This window comes from Ranitomeya variabilis, chromosome 4 (genome assembly GCF_051348905.1).
Source record: "Ranitomeya variabilis isolate aRanVar5 chromosome 4, aRanVar5.hap1, whole genome shotgun sequence".
NCBI classification, from domain to species: domain Eukaryota; kingdom Metazoa; phylum Chordata; class Amphibia; order Anura; family Dendrobatidae; genus Ranitomeya; species Ranitomeya variabilis.
This window is the reverse complement of record NC_135235.1, coordinates 417,697,784-417,708,732: the sequence shown is the minus strand read 5'-3', so window position 1 is coordinate 417,708,732 and position 10,949 is coordinate 417,697,784.

The following is a 10,949-nucleotide window of genomic DNA, read 5'->3' as shown; positions in this document are numbered from 1 at the left end:
CGGTTAATGTAAGCATCAAGAAATTTTATCAGCAAGTTGTGTTAACCTATCCTTACAGAAATTTGGGCAAAAACAATGAATGTGACTTGCATACCTAAGAATATTGTGTGCACAGTATAGAAATTATGGTGGAATAATACTTATTTTATTCCAGTAGCCCTAGCTGTGAAACATTGGGCTATTATTACTTTCATTGGATGAGCTTATTCATTGGGGAAACTCTCTATGAAGGGATTCATCCAAGTTGAGTTGTGTATATTTCACACTAGAATAAGGGACTAGTAACTGTCAGGCAGTTTCTCGTCCAGGTTAAAATAAAAAAAATGTTTAAAATTACATTTTTATCTTGTAATTCTAACATATAAAAAAATCTTAAAGCTGTTGTCTAATGTCCAATATATTATTTTATATTCGGAATACCTGGCACTAAAGGTACCATATTTGGGCCACTAGCAGTGTTCAGACCAAGAAGCTTAATAATTATAGCGTTTTCTTCAATGAAGAGGGTCTTTTATTATAAACAAGGGCCCCTTTTCATGATGATTACGCTAATAAAATGTTCATTAATTTAAAAAAAATAAATAAAATTATGATCTCCTGATATTTTGTTTCCTAAAGAAATAATTACAGAGGACCAAAAACTGTGACTGTAAAGGGAACAAGACTTTCATCGTGTAGGTTGATCTCTATTAAGCCGAAGGAGAACCTACATGTTGGTTGGTATTAATCTCTAGACACAACCTGACTTGTAGCAGTAAACGACCACTGGTAACTACTTGTTTGGTGATTGTCAGTCATTAAATAGCCTGTGTAGATAGGAATAGTACATTTAATATGTGCACGAACTGCAAAAAACACTAAAATATTAGTAAACTATAGAGCAGATGTTCCCAAGTTTTCTTACCTTGAGAGCCACATTCAGCTCTGAGAGACGTTCACGAGTCACATCCAGCTCCTGCCCCACTCACAGTTGTGACACCCAGCGCCCCCCATTACTGATATAATGACAGCCAAAGCTTTTCTTCTGAAATCACACCAGGGAAGTATGCCAAGCTCCAGGGTTTCTTATCTTACCCCCTTCCAGATCTGCTCTTCTATGCAGAGCTACACACAAGTCACCATCTAGAGATTGAGTCCTTGTAGCTCTTTGCTACACCTGGGTCTAATGCACCAAGCTGGCAGACAGCCGCAAGCCAAATATCACAGGCCTGCAATCCCCATGTGGCTCTCGAGGTACAAGTTGGGGACCCCTGCTATAGAGGTTAAAATTAAAAGGTGTTGCATGCTTTTTGACAGACCCTCTTTGAATGGCCATTATTTATAACACAAGGGACATCCTGATGAAGAGGCCCCTCTTGGGTAGATGGTAATCTGATGGGGAACACTGCTGTCCATGCTGATCAACCTTTTATTTTCAGATCCACATGTAATTTTTTTTGTGTGTTTTGGCTATTAAGTGAATGAAGTAAGCTGTGCGAATGCTCTGGTATAGGCCTGCCGCCAATGACTATCTCATTAGAAATGTTGAGAAACTCCCATTTGGAAATGGGATCAGAGGTGGGACTTGTATCTTTCAGACATTTATCACACCTGCCATAAAGGGAATACACCTTTATGGATGCTTTCCATGAAAGCTAATCTTTAAAATTCAGCTTTTTATAATGAAGGTTTTTATACTGTCTCTACCACTATCTAAAACATTGTAACCTCAAGCTTATAGATTTTTTCCTGGGTTTATTTTTTTCCACTTTTGTAATACATCCTGTATTTCTACAATATAAAATAAAATTGTAAGGCATTTTAGGAATCATGTACTTTTTTTCTGTGCTTCATGTATTTATTCAGGTTGTCAAATTTCATTTTTCTACCATAACAAAATCTGTATAACAATGTCACTCCATGGACAACCATAAAATGCCTAGTGTAAAATGTAAGAGAGTAGTATTCAAGGCAGAGATTCTCTGTTAGTTGATCTTTTAATCCCCATTACATGAAATCCCCTTAGGCTCTTCAACACTTAGCATAGAACAATGTAGACCTTTACCTGGAATATTTCTTTAAATATATTTTACTGGCACCCATGGCCGGGACAAGGGGTAGGCAGAGTAGCTACCTGCCTAGGGCGTCATCTCCTGCCTACCCAAGGAGGGCACAGTCACTGACACCACTCACCCCTCTCTCTCCCTGCATCCCGGCTGTCTCCCTCACTGCTATCAATTGCATTCATGTTTATCAGACGCGAATGCAATTGCTGTGTGCGCCACTGGCACAGGAGCAGTGGAGCTGTCATCTCCCCTGCTCCACTAGGATCTACAGCAGGACGCACTGCAGTGATGTCATCGAGCCATCCAGCTATATAACATCCAGTGATATTACTGTGCAGGGGGGTCGGGCATAAAATGAGGGGAGTGGCTGTACTGATGGGGGAATAAATTGAATGGAGAAACTGTGCTGAGGGGAATAAAATGAGGTGAAGGCCTGTGGTAATGGGGGGATAAAATGAGGTGAGGTGCTGTGATGGGGGAGTAAAATGAAGTGAGGGGCTGTGCTGATGGGGGTATAAAATAAGGTGAGGGGCTCTGCTAATGGGGGAATATTATGAGGTGAGCAGTTGTGTTAACAAAGGGGAATAAAAGGAGGTGAATAAAATAAAGGGCAGTGAAGAGGGGGGAATAAAATGAGGGGCTGTGCAGATGGGGGAATAAGCTGAGGGGCTCGGCCGAGGGGGGTAATAAAAGGAGGTGCTGTACAGAGGGGGGAATAAACTGACAAGCTGTGCAGATTGGGAGAATAAAGTAACAGGCTGTGCAGATTGGGGGAATAAAATTAGGGGCTGTATGTGCATGCGTTTAAAAGCGTTTGCGTTGTTTATGCACAAGGTGGAGGTGGTGAAATCATTTCCTGGACAAGAGCAGTCTGAAGTACGCATGCGTATCGAACGCATGTGTACGCATGTCCTTGCGTACCAATGCATTCCTATAGACAGTAATGCATTGTTTTGACGCACTCATCCGAAATCATCCGCATGTAAATGATTGCGCAATATTTGACGCCTCAAAAAATGCAACATGTTGCATTCGCCGGACACCACCGCACACAGCGAAACGACGCATGCGTACGCTTCAACATGCGAACTGATGCAAACGCATGGCCTTGCGTACACCATGTTAAAGATATATACGCATGCGGATCATACGCTGTGCACAGATACGCTAATGTTAAACCAGCCTAAATTTATCTCTTCACAGTCCAACAGTTGTAGATTGTGCTACAGTCCTTTTATTTATTGATGAGACATTCTTTCTCTCATAATAGTTTTATAGCTGTAGAGAAGCTGTCACATATTGAAAAAAACTTGATCTTCCTAAAGCAATGTCCATTCATTAAGATTTGTATGCAAGTGCTTAGAGTCCAGAGCTCTCCAAATACTGTATGTTGCACCACACTCCAATTTTTGAGTATTGTGCCACTATTCTTTTCATCCATCTTTCGGAGAGTTCTACTAATTTCTCATCAGTGGACACCATTTGTCTTCTTTCCTCCTGGAGGTACCATTTTAGATGGCAATGTTTGAAAGCATTAGGGCCCAGGATGAATACGAAAGAAAAAAGATTAGCCAACTCAACATTTGTCAAGCGAGTAAATATTCTGAAACAACAGGCCACCATAAAATAATTTTAAAACATGTATGTTAGTATTCATGGCATGCATACATGATGTCAAAAATACCAGCCTCCTCCAACCCCTACAGCTGGCCATTCCATCTCCAAAATTGGTATATTTTTCACCAAATTTCCAATTGTATAGGTTAAAAACAAGAAAGTACCTGATGGCACAGAAAATTTAACGGTTCAGAAAGCATAATCACTACATTGATAAACCCAAAAAGACATGTTTGAAGAACTCGATTTTGATGAAGAGCTCACTACTTTCAATGGCTAGCGTTGTAAGTACGTGGTGTCCAGAACTTCTTAAATGTGTCTTTTCACAGTCCAACAGTTGTGGATTGTGACAGTCCATTTTATCCATTGATGTCCCATCACGGTTCTACAGGTGTGAAGAAGTTGAACACATATGTAAAAAACTTGATGTTGCTCAAGAAATGGCTATACTTTTAGAGGTGTGCAAATAGTGTCTAGAGCTCTCTAAATATGTTGCACCACCGTCCATCTTTTGTGTATTGTGTGCACTATTCTTTTCATCCATTTGTCAGTGCATTCTTCTCATATCTCATCAATGGATGCCATTTCTTTTCTCTCCACCTAAATAAAGGTACTATTCTGGACCATTTTCTTTGAAAGAATTGGGGAACAACATGAATACGGAAGGAAAAAGATTTGCCATCTCACCAGTTGACAAAGTTGTAAAAATTCTGAACCATTAGGCCACAAAAAAACTAATTTAACAACATGTATGTTAGTCTTAGGACATGCACACATGATGTTAAAAACTCCAGCTCCTCCAACCCCTTCAGCTGGCCATTCCATCTCCAAAATTGGTGCATTTTTCACACCAAATTTCCAATTGTATAGGTTAAAACCAAGAAAGTGCCTGATGGTACAGAAAATTCAATTGTTCAGAAAACATAATTACTACATTGATAAACCCAAAAATATGAAGGCTCATTTGGAGATCTTGATTCTGATGAGGAGATGTACACTCATTCATGGCTAGATCTGTAGATAGGTGGTGTCCAGAACTTCCTAAGGCTAGGTTCACACATGCGTTTTTTGCGCAGCGTATCATCTGCATGCGCAAATGCATGCTTATGCTGTGAGTTTACTCCACATCATCTTACGCATGATGCAAAAAAGGCCCGCTGCATGTGCATGCCTTTAAATGCGCTTCAGCATGCGTTTGCATTGTTTATGCTTATGGTTGAGGTGGTGAAATCATTTCCTGGACATGCGCCGTCTGAAGTACGCATGCATATTGAACGCATGGGTACGCATGTCCTCGCGTACCAATGCATTCCCATAGAAAGTAATGCGTTGCTTTGATGACACACTCATCCGCAATCATCCGCATGCACATGATTGCGGAATATTTGACGCCTCAAAAAATGCAGCATGTTGCATTCGCCGGACACCACCACACACCACGAAATGACGCATGAGTACGCTTCCGAATGTGAAGTCATACAAATGCATGTCCCTGCATACACCATGTTAAAGATATGTTTGCATGACGTATGCCGATCTATGCGGATCATACGCTGCGCACAGATACGCTAATGTGAAACCAGACTACATGTATCTCTTCACAGTCAAACAGTTGTAGATTGTGCCACAGTCCTTTTATTTAATGATGAGACATTCTTTCTCTCATAATAGTTTTATAGCTGTAGAGAAGTTGTCACATATTGAAAAAACTTGATCTTCCTAAAGCAATGACCATTCTTTAAGATTTGTATGCAAGTGCTTAGAGTCCAGAGCTCTCCAAATACTGTATGTTGCACCACACTCCAATTTTTGAGTATTGTTCTACTATTCTTTTTATCCATCTTTCGGAGAGTTCTACTAATTTCTCGTCAGTGGACACCATTTCTCTTCCTTCCTCCTGGAGGTACCATTTTGGATAGAAATGTTTGAAAGCATTAGGGCCCAGGATGAATACAAAAGAAAAAAGATTAGCCAACTCAACAATTGTCAAGCGAGTAAATATTCTGAAACAACAGGCCTCCATAAAATAATTTAACAACATGTATGTTAGTCTTCATGGCACGCATACATGATGTCAAAAATACCAGCCTCCTCCAACCCCTTCAGCTGGCCATTCCATCTCCAAAATTGGTGTATTTTTCACATTAAATTTCCAATTGTATAGGTTAAAAACAAGAAAGTGCCTGATGGTCAGGGCCGGACTGGCCATAGGGCACTTCTTGCAAATGCCAGAAGGGCCGGTGCCAGTGGTGGGCCGCTCAATCCGCCGCCCCCGCCGTCGCATTCAACTATACCGGCGTATAGACGCTGGTACAGTTGAATGCAATGATGGAGGAGAGAGCGTCTGCTGACGCCCCCTCTCCCATCATTCCCCGCTCTGCCTCTGACACTGCGGGTGCGCGATGATGTCATATCATCGCGCACCTGCTGTGTCCCGGGCAGACTGCAGCTGCTGAGACAGGAGCAGGAACCAGGAAGCAACGCTGGGCACGAGGAGAGGTGAGGAGAGTTTTTTTTTTTTCTGGACTGTGGGGCCATTCTCGGAGGAGGTGAGGGGAGGAAGAGAAGAGATGTGGGCTGTATATAGTTCTCTGTGGGCTGTGCTCTGTGCTGTATACTGCTGTGGGCTGTATATAGTTCTCTGTGGGCTGTGCTCTGTGCTGTATACTGCTGTGGGCTGTATATAGTTCTCTGTGGGCTGTGCTCTGTGCTGTATACTACTGTGGGCTGTATATAGCTCTCTGTGGGCTGTGCTCTGTGCTGTATACTACTGTGGGCTGTATATAGTTATCTGTGGGCTGTGCTCTGTGCTGTATGCTACTGTGGGCTGTATATAGTTCTCTGTGGGCTGTGCTCTGTGCTGTATATAGTTCTCTGTGGGCTGTGCTCTGTGCTGTATACTACTGTGGGCTGTATATAGTTATCTGTGGGCTGTGCTCTGTGCTGTATGCTACTGTGGGCTGTATATAGTTCTCTGTGGGCTGTGCTCTGTGCTGTATATAGTTCTCTGTGGGCTGTGCTCTGTGCTGTATACTACTGTGGGCTGTATATAGTTCTCTGTGGGCTGTGCTCTGTGCTGTATACTACTGTGTGCTGTATATAGTTCTCTGTGGGCTGTGCTGTATATAGTACTCTGTGGGCTGTGTTATATAGTACTCTGTGGGCTGTGCTGTATATAGTACTCTGTGGGCTGTGCTGTGTATAGTACTCTGTGGGCTGTGCTGTATATAGTACTCTGTGGGCTGTGCTGTATATAGTACTCTCTGGGCTGTGCTGTATATAGTACTCTCTGGGCTGTGCTCAATATAGTACTCTCTGGGCTGTGCTTTATATAGTACTCTGGGCTGTGCTGTATATAGTACTCTGGGCTGTGCTTTATATAGTTCTCTGTGGGCTGTGCTGTATATAGTTCTCTGTGGGCTGTGCTGTATATAGTTCTCTGTGGGCTGTGCTGTATATATTACTTTGTGGGCTGTGCTGTATATATTACTTTGTGGGCTGTGCTGTATATATTACTCTGTGGGCTGTGCTGTATACTACTGTGTGGACTGTGCTGTATACTTCTACGTGGGCTGTGCTGTATACTACTGTGTGGTCTGTGCTGTATACTACTGTGTGGTCTGTGCTGAATACTGCTGTGTGGGCTGTGTTATCTACTACGCGAGCTGTGCTATAGTATGCAGGCTGTGCTGTATACTATGCGGTTTGTGCTATATAATATGCGGGCTTTGCTATATACTATGGGGAGTATATTATATTCTATGGGGGAGGCCATGTTATGTACTATGTGGCTGTGTTATATACTATTGTGGGGGTATATTATATTCTATGGGGGAGGCTGCGTTATATACTATGGGGGGCTGCATTATATTCTATGGGGGGCTACATTATATATTATGGGGAGGTGGGCTGTATTATATTCTATGGGGGTTACATACTCTGGGGTGGCTGCATTATACTCTGTGGGGTGGCTGCATTATACTCTGGGGTGGCTGCATTATACTCTGGGGTGGCTGCATTATACTCTGGGGTGGCTGCATTATACTATATGTGGGCTGCATTATACTGTATCGAGGACTATGGGGAATACGTTATACTATATGAAGAACTATGGGGTGCATTATACTATGGGAAGTGAATTGTACTACATGGATGACTGTGGCGGTGCATTATACTATATGGAGCACTATGAGGATTGTATTATGCTATATGGAGGACTATGAGGATTGTATTGTGCTATATGGAGGACTATGAGGAGTGTATTATACTATGTGGAGGACTGAGCAGTGTATTTTAATATATGGAGGACTATAGGGAGTGTATTATACTATATGGAGGACTATGGAGCACATTATAATATATGGAGGACTATGGGGTGTATTTTACTAAACAAGTAAAATGCTGCATATTCGGATTGTTTTTGCTGGAACAAAAAGCCTTGTTGTCAGCAGCACATTGCCAGTGTAAACTGTAGATGTGCTGCTGAAAACATGATACTGTATGGTGATCTATTAGTGATCGTTCTGTCTCATCATTATTCCTCAGCTGGTGGAAAGAGGCCGGGAAACAAGCGTTGAACAACTTCAGTATTGTCGATCAAACTCGTTTAGCGGCCTGAACTCAGCGCACGTAAATACAACAGAAAGGCTTCTGTGTGATGTGCAATATGTTAGCATTTGGGGACCCATTTTAAACTTTGCCTAGGGCCCCACTTTGCCTAAAACCGGCCCTGCCTACAAGTGTACAAAGATATTATACAGTCACCATGTGACAAGTGGGCCTGTGTAACTTCAAATGCCAGGGCTGCATTTTAGTCCCAGTCCGGCCCTGCTGATGGTACAGAAAATTCAATTGTTCAGAAAACATAATTACTACATTGATAAACACAAAAAGAATATGAAGGTGTTTGAAGAACTCGATTCTGATGAAGAGTTCGCCTCTTTCAATGGCTAGAGTTCTAAGTAGGTGGTGTCCAGAACTTCTTAAATGTGTCTTTTCACAGTCCAACAGTTGTGGATTGTGACAGTCCATTTTATCCATTGATGTCTCATCACGGTTCTACAGCTGTGAAGAAGTTGAACATACTTGTTAGAAACTTGATTTTGCTGAAGAAATGGCCATACTTTTAGAGGTGTGCAAATAGTGTCAAGAGATCTCTAAATATGTTGCACCACCATCCATCTTTTGTATATTGTGTGCACTATTCTTTTCATCCATTGGTCAGTGCATTCTTCTCATATCTCATCAATGGATACCATTTCTTTTCTCTGCACCTAAAGAAAGGTACTATTCTAGATCATTTACTTTGAAAGAATTTGGGCACAACATGAATATGGAAGGAAAGAGATTTGCCATCTCACCAGTTGACAAAGTTGTAAAAATTCTGAACCATTAGGCCACAAAAAAACGAATTTAACAACATGTATGTTAGTCTTTAGGGCATGCACACATGATGTTAAAAAAATCCAGCCTCCTCCAACCCCTTCAGCTGGCCATTCCATCTCCAAAAGTGGTGTATTTTTCATACCAAATTTCCAATTGTATAGGTTAAAAACTAGAAAGTGCCTGATGGTACAGAAAATTCAATGGTTCAGAAAACTAATAACTACACTGATGAACCCAAAAAGAATATGGAGGTGTTTGAAGAACTCAATTCTGATGAAGAGCTCGCCTCTTTCAATGGCTAGAGTTGTAAGTAGGTGGTGTCCAGAACTTCTTAAATGTGTCTTTTCACAGGCCAACAGTTCTGGATTGTGACAGTCCATTTTATCCTCTGATGTCTCATCACGATTCTACAGCTGTTACATAGTTATTAAGGTTGAAGGAAGACTGTAAGTCCATCTAGTTCAACCCATAGCCTAACCTAACATGCCCTAACATGTTGATCCAGGGGAAGGCAAAAAAACCCCATGTGGCAAAGAGTAACTCCACCATGGGGAAAAAAATTCCTTCCCGACTCCACATACGGCAATCAGACTAGTTCCCTGGATCAACGCCTTATCAAGGAATCTAGTGTATATACCCTGTAACATTATACTTTTCCAGAAAGGTATCCAGTCCCCTCTTAAATTTAATTAATGAATCACTCATTACAACATCATACGGCAGAGAGTTCCATAGTCTCACTGCTCTTACAGTAAAGAATCCGCGTCTGTTATTATGCTTAAACCTTCTTTCCTCCAGACGTAGAGGATGCCCCCTTGTCCCTGTCACCGGTCTATGATTAAAAAGATCATCAGAAAGGTCTTTGTACTGTCCCCTCATATATTTATACATTAACATAAGATCACCCCTTAGTCTTCGTTTTTCCAAACTAAATAGCCCCAAGTGTAATAACCTATCTTGGTATTGCAGACCCCTCAGTCCTCTAATAACCTTGGTCGCTCTTCTCTGCACCCGCTCCAGTTCAGCTATGTCTTTCTTATACACCGGAGACCAGAACTGTGCACAGTATTCTAAGTGTGGTCGAACTAGTGACTTGTATAGAGGTAAAATTATGTTCTCCTCATGAGCATCTATGCCTCTTTTAATACATCCCATTATTTTATTTGCCTTTGTAGCAGCTGCCTGACACTGGCCACTGAATATGAGTTTGTCATCCACCCATACACCCAGGTCTTTTTCATTGACGGTTTTGCCCAGAGTTTTAGAATTAAGCACATAGTTATACATCTTATTACTTCTACCCAAGTGCATGACCTTACATTTATCCCCATTAAAGCTCATTTGCCATTTATCAGCCCAAGCTTCTAGTTTACATAAATCATCCTGTAATATAAAATTGTCCTCCCCTGTATTGATTACCCTGCAGAGTTTAGTGTCATCTGCAAATATTGAAATTCTACTCTGAATGCCCCCTACAAGGTCATTAATAAATATGTTAAAAAGAAGAGGGCCCAATACTGACCCCTGTGGTACCCCACTGCTAACCGTGACCCAGTCTGAGTGTGCTCCATTAATAACCACCCTTTGTTTCCTATCCCTGAGCCAGCTCTCAACCCACTTACACATATTTTCCCCTATCCCCATTACTCTCATTTTATGTAACAACCTTTTGTGTGGCACCGTATCAAAAGCTTTGGAAAAGTCCATATATACTACGTCCACTGGGTTCCCTTGGTCCAGTCCGGAACTTACCTCTTCATAGAAGCTGATCAAATTAGTCTGACATGAACGGTCCCTAGTAAACCCGTGCTGATACTGGGTCATGAGGTTATTCCTCTTCAGATACTCCAGCATAGCATCCCTTAGAATGCCCTCCAGGATTTTACCCACAGTAGAGGTTAA